This window comes from Sceloporus occidentalis, unplaced genomic scaffold (assembly GCF_023333645.1).
Source record: "Sceloporus occidentalis isolate IW3139 unplaced genomic scaffold, rSceOcc1.0.p SCAF_41, whole genome shotgun sequence".
Taxonomy (NCBI): Eukaryota; Metazoa; Chordata; class Lepidosauria; order Squamata; family Phrynosomatidae; genus Sceloporus; species Sceloporus occidentalis.
Window position 1 is genome coordinate 8,241,085 of NW_028317021.1, and position 7,341 is coordinate 8,248,425.

Consider the following 7,341-nt stretch of genomic DNA (forward strand, 5'->3'; position numbering starts at 1 on the left):
GATCCTAGAGTCAGAAGGGACTACTAAGGGCCATAGAGTGCAACCCTCCTTCAGCCATGCAGGAATACATAGGATCCTAAAGTCAGAAGGGACTACTAAGGGCCATAGAGTCTATCCCTCCCTCTGCCTTGCAGGAATACATAGGATCCTAGAGTCAGAAGGGACTACTAAGGGCCATAGAGTCCATCCCTCCCTCTGCCATGGAGGAATACATAGGATCCTAGAATCAGAAGGGACTACTAAGGGCCATAGAGTCCATCCCTCCCTCTGCCTTGCAGGAATACATAGGATCCTAGAGTCAGAAGGGACTACTAAGGGCCATAGAGTGCAACCCTCCTTCAGCCATGCAGGAATACATAGGATCCTAGAGTCAGAAGGGACTACTAAGGGCCATAGAGTCCATCCCTCCCTCTGCCTTGCAGGAATACATAGGATCCTAGAGTCAGAAGGGACTACTAAGGGCCATAGAGTCTATCCCTCCCTCTGCCTTGCAGGAATACATAGGATCATAGAGTCAGAAGGGACTACTAAGGGCCATAGAGTCCATCCCTCCCTCTGCCTTGCAGGAATACATAGGATCCTAGAGTCAGAAGGGACTACTAAGGGCCATAGAGTCTATCCCTCCCTCTGCCTTGCAGGAATACATAGGATCCTAGAATCAGAAGGGACTACTAAGGGCCATAGAGTCTATCCCTCCCTCTGCCTTGCAGGAATACATAGGATCCTAGAGTCAGAAGGGACTACTAAGGGCCATAGAGTGCAACCCTCCTTCAGCCATGCAGGAATACATAGGACCCTAGAGTCAGAAGAGACTACTAAGGGCCATAGAGTCTGTCCCTCCCTCTGCCTTGCAGGAATACATAGAATCCTAGAGTCAGAAGGGACTACTAAGGGCCATAGAGTGCAACACTCCTTCAGCCATGCAGGAATACATAGGATCCTAGAGTCAGAAGGGACTACTAAGGGCCATAGAGTCCATCCCTCCCTCTGCCTTGCACGAATACATAGGATCCTAGAGTCAGAAGGGACTACTAAGGGCCATAGTGTGCAACCCTCCTTCAGCCATGCAGGAATACATAGGATCCTAGAGTCAGAAGGGACTACTAAGGGCCATAGAGTCTATCCCTCCCTCTGCCTTGCAGGAATACATAGGATCCTAGAGTCAGAAGGGACTACTAAGGGCCATAGAGTCCATCCCTCCCTCTGCCTTGCAGGAATACATAGGACCCTAGAGTCAGAAGGGACTACTAAGGGCCATAGAGTCCATCCCTCCCTCTGCCTTGCAGGAATACATAGGATCCTAGAGTCAGAAGGGACTACTAAGGGCCATAGAGTCTATCCCTCCCTCTCCCTTACAGGAATACATAGGATCCTAGAGTCAGAAGGGACTACTAAGGGCCATAGAGTCTATCCCTCCCTCTCCCTTACAGGAATACATAGGATCCTAGAGTCAGAAGGGACTACTAAGGGCCATAGAGTCTATCCCTCCCTCTCCCTTATAGGAATACATAGGATCCTAGAGTCAGAAGGGACTACTAAGGGCCATAGAGTCTATCCCTCCCTCTGCCTTGCAGGAATACATAGGATCCTAGAGTCAGAAGGGACTACTAAGGGGCATAGAGTCTATCCCTCCCTCTCCCTTACAGGAATACATAGGATCCTAGAGTCAGAAGGGACTACTAAGGGCCATAGAGTCTATCCCTCCCTCTGCCTTGCAGGAATACATAGCATCCTTCTGCCATGCAGGAATAAATAGGATCCTTCTGCCATGCAGGAATACATAGGATTCTACAACCATGCAGGAATACATAGGACCCTTATTCCATGCAGGAATACATAGGCTCCTCTTGCCATGCAGGAATACATAGGATCCTAGAGCCATGCAGGAATACATAGGATCCTTATTGCATGCAGGAATACATAGGATCCTCCTACCATGCAGCAATACATTGAATTCTTCTGCCATGCAGGAATACATAGGATCCTCCTGCCATGCATGAATACATAGGACCCTCCTGCCATGCAGGAATACATGTTCTCCTCCCAAATACCGGGAGTCTTTATTTTTAGCTTTTGGGGAGCTAAAAGGGCAAGGGAGGGAGCGAGGGAGGGAGGAACGCGCTTCCAGCCAACGCTGCTGCCTCCAAATTTGTCCTCCGAAAGCCCATTAAGCATCAGAACAAACTGTTCAAAGCACACAAAATAACGCAACCGCCGGAGTCCCTCTCGCCTTGAATGCAGAGGCTCCACACTGTTTTCCTTCCTTTGTGCATAAACAAAAGCATTCTGCCATGCAGGAATACATATTGTAGAATCATAGAGTTGGAAGAGACCGCAAGGGCCATCCAATCCAACCCCATTTTGCCATGCAGGAAATCCAGATCAAAGCATCCCCGACAGATGGCCATCCAGCCTCCGTTTGAAGACCTCCAAGGAGGGAGACTCCACTACACTCCCAGGAAGTGTGTTCCACTGTCGAACAGCCCTTACTGTCAGGAAGTTCCTCCTAATGTTGAGCTGGAATCTCTTTTCCTGCAGCTTGCATCCATTGCTCCGGGTCCTGTTCTCTGGAGCAGCAGAAAACAAGCTTGCTCCCTCCTCAATATGACATCCCTTCAAATATTTAGGTAGGGTTATCATATCACCTCTTTACCTTCTCTTCTCCAAGCTAAACATACCCAGATCCCTGAATTGTTCCTCACAGGGCATGGTTTCAAGACCCTTCACCATTTTAGTCGCCCTCCTTTGGACACATGGCTCCAGTTTCTCAATGTCCTTTTTGAATTGTGGGGCCCAGAACTGGACACAGTATTCCAGGTGGGGCCTGACCAAAGCAGAATAGAGTGGCACTATTACTTCTCTTGATCTAGACACTATACTATTGATGCAGCCTAAAATTGCATTGGCCTTTTTAGCTGCCACATCGCACTGTTCATTCATGTTCAACTTGTGGTCTACCTGGACTCCTAGATCTCTTTCACATGTTGTCTCCTTAAGCCAGGTGTCCCCCATCTTATATCTGTGCATTTCATTTTTTCGCCCTAAGTGCAGTACCTTACATTTCTCCCTGTTGAAGTTCATTTTGTTAGCTGTGGCCCAGCTTTCTAGTCTATTCAGGTCATTTTGAATTTTGATCCTGTCCACACACACACACACACACACACATATGAGTATGGCACATAATTGCGCCTTGCAAGCAATGCACTAAATGGTGGTGACGCGACACAATCGCACCATGCATGACTTGCACAAAACGGCAGGATGCAACACCATTGTATTGCATTGTATGTACACAAAATGGCGGCCGTTTGATGCAATTGCGCTTATGTGAGACATGCATAAAACGGTGGGTATGCGACGCAATCGCACAGTGCCAGACTTGCCTAAAATGGCGGCAACGCAACGCGATTGCGCCACGCCACTCGTAACGGTCACTTTTACCCTTCGCAATTACTAATATCTAATAACAAACATCCCCCTCTTTTTTATCCCCGCGACGTTTTAATTGGCATGGTTTTCCATCAGGATGGCTGCTTCGGCCGTGCTTCGCTGCGTTTTTGGCGTTTCAGGGGCTGCCTTTAAGGAAAGGAGGCCTGGAGATGGAAAGGACCGTCCTGAGGTTCCCATGGCAACCGTCACCGTGGATGGACAGATGGACACCTGTTGCCACAAACACACACAAATCTAGGCCACTTTTCTCCACCTCCGTTGGAACGCGTTTGGCGCGATGCGGTTTATGCTTTCAGTTTGCATTAAGGAAAGGAAGGGCTGCTGCAGGGCTCTCTGTCAAGGAAGGTTTTCCTCAAAGGGAAGGGAGGGAGGAAGGGACAGAGGGAGGGAGGAAGGAAGGAAGGAAGGGATGGAGGAAGAAAGGAAAGAAGGAAGGAGACCAAGGTGGCCCTGCTCAGGTCTTCCTTCCTTCCTTCTTTCCTCTTTCCTTTCAGCCTTCCTTCCTTCTTTCCTTCCTCCCTCTTTCCTTTCAGCCTTCCTTCCATTCCTTCCTTCCTCTTTCCTTTCAGCCTTCCTTCCTCTTTCCTTTCAGCATTCCCTCCCTCCTTCTTTCCTTCCTTCCTCTTTCCTTTAAGCCTTCCTGCCTGCCTCTTTCGTTTCTTCCTTCCTTCCTTCCTTTTATCCTTCCTTCTTTCATTTATTCCTCCTTCCCTCCCACCTCCTTCCTTTTATCCTTTCTTCCTTTGTACCTTTCCTTCCTTTGCTTCCTCCCTTGCTCTTTTATTTTATTATTCCTTCCTTCCTTCCTTCCTTCCTTCCTTCCTTCCTTCCATTTTTTGCATGCATTTACTGCAATCTGGCTCAGAGGGAAAGAGGGAATGCAGCAGTCAACGAAAGGACGAATGCAAACAGAAAAATCAATGTGTGGCAGGGACACGTTGTATCTTTCCGTCCTTGGCGCAATTGGAGCGCCACTCAAATTTGGGGCACAAATACCTGCCAAAGGGCATTAAAATCCTATCTGATCTTGGATGCTAAGCAGGGTCAGCCCCGGGCAGTCCTTGGATGGGAGACTGCCGCCATATCAAAATGACTTGAAGGCACACATTCACATCCATTGGACCGTTTAGGGTCCAAATGCCTCAAAATGCACCAGAATCCAGTCCGATCTTGGAGGCTAAGCAGGGTCGGCCCTGGACGGTCCTTGGATGGGAGACCGCCAATGAGATTGACACACTTAAATGACTCAGAGGCACACATTCACACTCGTTGGACCTAAATGCACCAGAATCCACTCCGATCTAGGATGCTAAGCAGGGTCGGCCTTGGACGGCCCTTGGATGGGAGACTGCCAATGAAGCTTGATGCCTCAAAATGATCCTATTTACACTCATTGGAGGATTTAGGGCCCTAATAACCCTCAAAAGCCACCAGAATCCAGTCCGATATTGAATGTTAAGCAGGGTCGGCCCTGGATGGACCTTGGATGGGAGTCCGCCGACATATCAAAATGACTTGAAGGCACACATTCACACCTTTTGGACCATTTGGGGGCCTATATGCCACAAAAGGCACCAGAATCCAGTCCGATATTGAATGCTAAGTAGGGTCGGCCCCGGACGGCCCTTGGATGGGAGACCGCCAATGGAAATTGACACCTTGAAATGATCCGAAGGCACCTATTGACACTCATAGGGCCTAAATGCCTCTAAATGCACCAGAATCCAGTCCGATATTGCATGCTAAGCAGGGTCGGGCCCGGACAGCCATTGGATGGGAGTCCGCCGATCGACGAGAACCGAGCAGAAGCCCGCAGAGCATTCTTCGTGGGTGTCTCTCCTCCGTCTCCGTCTCCCCCTCCCCGCCAGTCTTTCTTTCCTCCTTTCCCTTTCCTTCTCTCCTGATGATACCCGCCTTTGTGATGGCTGTTGCCCCTGGCAACCAAAATTTCAGAGTAATTGCATCCGACAGGTAATAGAAAATAGAGGGTTTGTTATTAAGGCAGCAGTGTAAGGAAGGAGTAGGGAGTGAGTAGGAAACGGGTTACAGAAAGCAAAACTGAAATTCATTCGTTTTGGAAGACCACTTCCTTCTCCTCCTCTTCCTCTCCTTCCCCATCTTCTTTTTCTCCTCCTCCTCCCTTCTTTCTTTTCTTCCTCCCCCTCTTCCTTCACCTCTTCATCCCCTTCCTCTTGGTCTTCCTCTCCTTCTCCTCTTCTTCCTCTCCTGACCTTCCTCCTTCTCCTCCTCCTCCCCCTCTTCCTCCTCTTCCTCTTTGTCTCCTATCTTCCTCTTCCTCCTCTTCTTGATCTCCCTCCCCCTCCCTTCTCTTGACCTTCCTTTTCCTCCTCTTCCTCTTCCTCCTCCCTCCCTTCTTTCCTCCTTTCTTTTCTTCCCCCAGAGAGGAAAAGGAGGAGGAAGACTATCCTCTTCTTCTCTTCCACTTCCTGGGCCTCCTTTTCCTCCTCCTTTCTTTTCTTCATTCTTTCTTTTCTTCCTTCAGAGAGGAGGAAGAAGAGGAGGAGGAACATCCTCTTCCTCCTCCTCTTCCTCCTCCTTTTCTTCTTCCATATCCTCTCTTCCTCTTCTCCTTCCTCTTCCGCCTTTCCCCTCCTCCCTCCCTGCACATTATCTTCCCTCTCTTCCTCCTCTCTTCTTTTCTTCCTCCAGAGAGGAGGAAAAGGGGGAAGAAGAAGAACATCTTCCTCTTCCTGATCTTCCTCTTTCCCCTACCTCTCCCCTCTCATTGTCTTCCTCCTCCTCTTCCTCCCTCCCTTCTTTCCTCCCTTCTTTCTTTTCTTCCTCCAGAGAGGAAGAGGAGGAGGAGGAGGAAGAACATCTTCTTCCTCCTCACCATCCTCCTCCATTTCCTCCTCTCCTCTTCTTTTGATCTTCCTCTTTCCCTTCTTCTGATCTTCCTCTTCTTCCTCCTCTTCTCTTATCTTCCTCTTCTTCCGCTCCTATTTCCCTCCTGATCATCTTCCTCTTCCTCCTCCCTCCCTCCCTCCCTCCCTCCCTTCTTTCGTTTGTTCGTTCCTTCTTTCTCTTCTTTCTCCTCCTCTTCCCCCTCACTCCCTTCTTTCTTTCCTTCCTCCTCTTCCTCCTCCCTCCCTTCTTTCTTTCCTTCCTCCTCCTCTTCCTCCTCCCTTCCTTCTTTCTTTCTTTCTTTCCTTCCTTCCTTCCTTCCTCCTCCTCCTTTCCCTTTTCCCTCCCTTCTTTCCTTCCTTCCTTCCTTCTCTTCTTCTTCCTCCTCCTATTCTTCCTCCTCCCTCCCTCCCATCTTTCCTCCCTCCTTTCTTTCCTTCCTCCTCCTCCTCCTTCCCTCCCTCCCTCCCTCCCTCCCTTCCTTCCTTCCTTCTTTCCTCCTCCTCCCTCCCTTTTTTTCCTTTCTCCTCCTCCTATCCCTCCTCCCTCCCTCCTTCCCTTCTTTCCTTCCTTCCTTCTCCTCTTTCTCCTCCTCCTCCTCCCTCCCTCCCTTCTTTCCTTTCTTTTTTTCCTTCCTCCTCCTCCTTTCCCTCCTCCCCCCTTCTTTCTTTCCTTCCTTGCTTCTTTCTTTCTTTCTTTCCTCCTCCTCCCTCCTTTCTTTCCGTCCGCCTCCTCCTATCCCTCCTCCCTCCTTTCCTTCTCTTCTTTCTCCTCCTCCTCCTCTTCATCCTCCCTCCCTCCCTTCTTTCCTTCCTTCCTCCTCCTCTTCCCCCTTTCTTCTCCCAGGAAGAAAAGAAAGGACGAACGAAGAGAAAAGGAGGAGTGCGAAAGGAGGAATAAAAGGGGGTAGGGGATGCCAGTTCTCCTTCCTTTTTTCGTGTCACGTGTGAACGGAATAGATGCGTGTCACCCTCCCTTCCCTCCCCCTCCCGCTCTGTTTTTTGGAAGGTGGGTGTGGCCTCCATT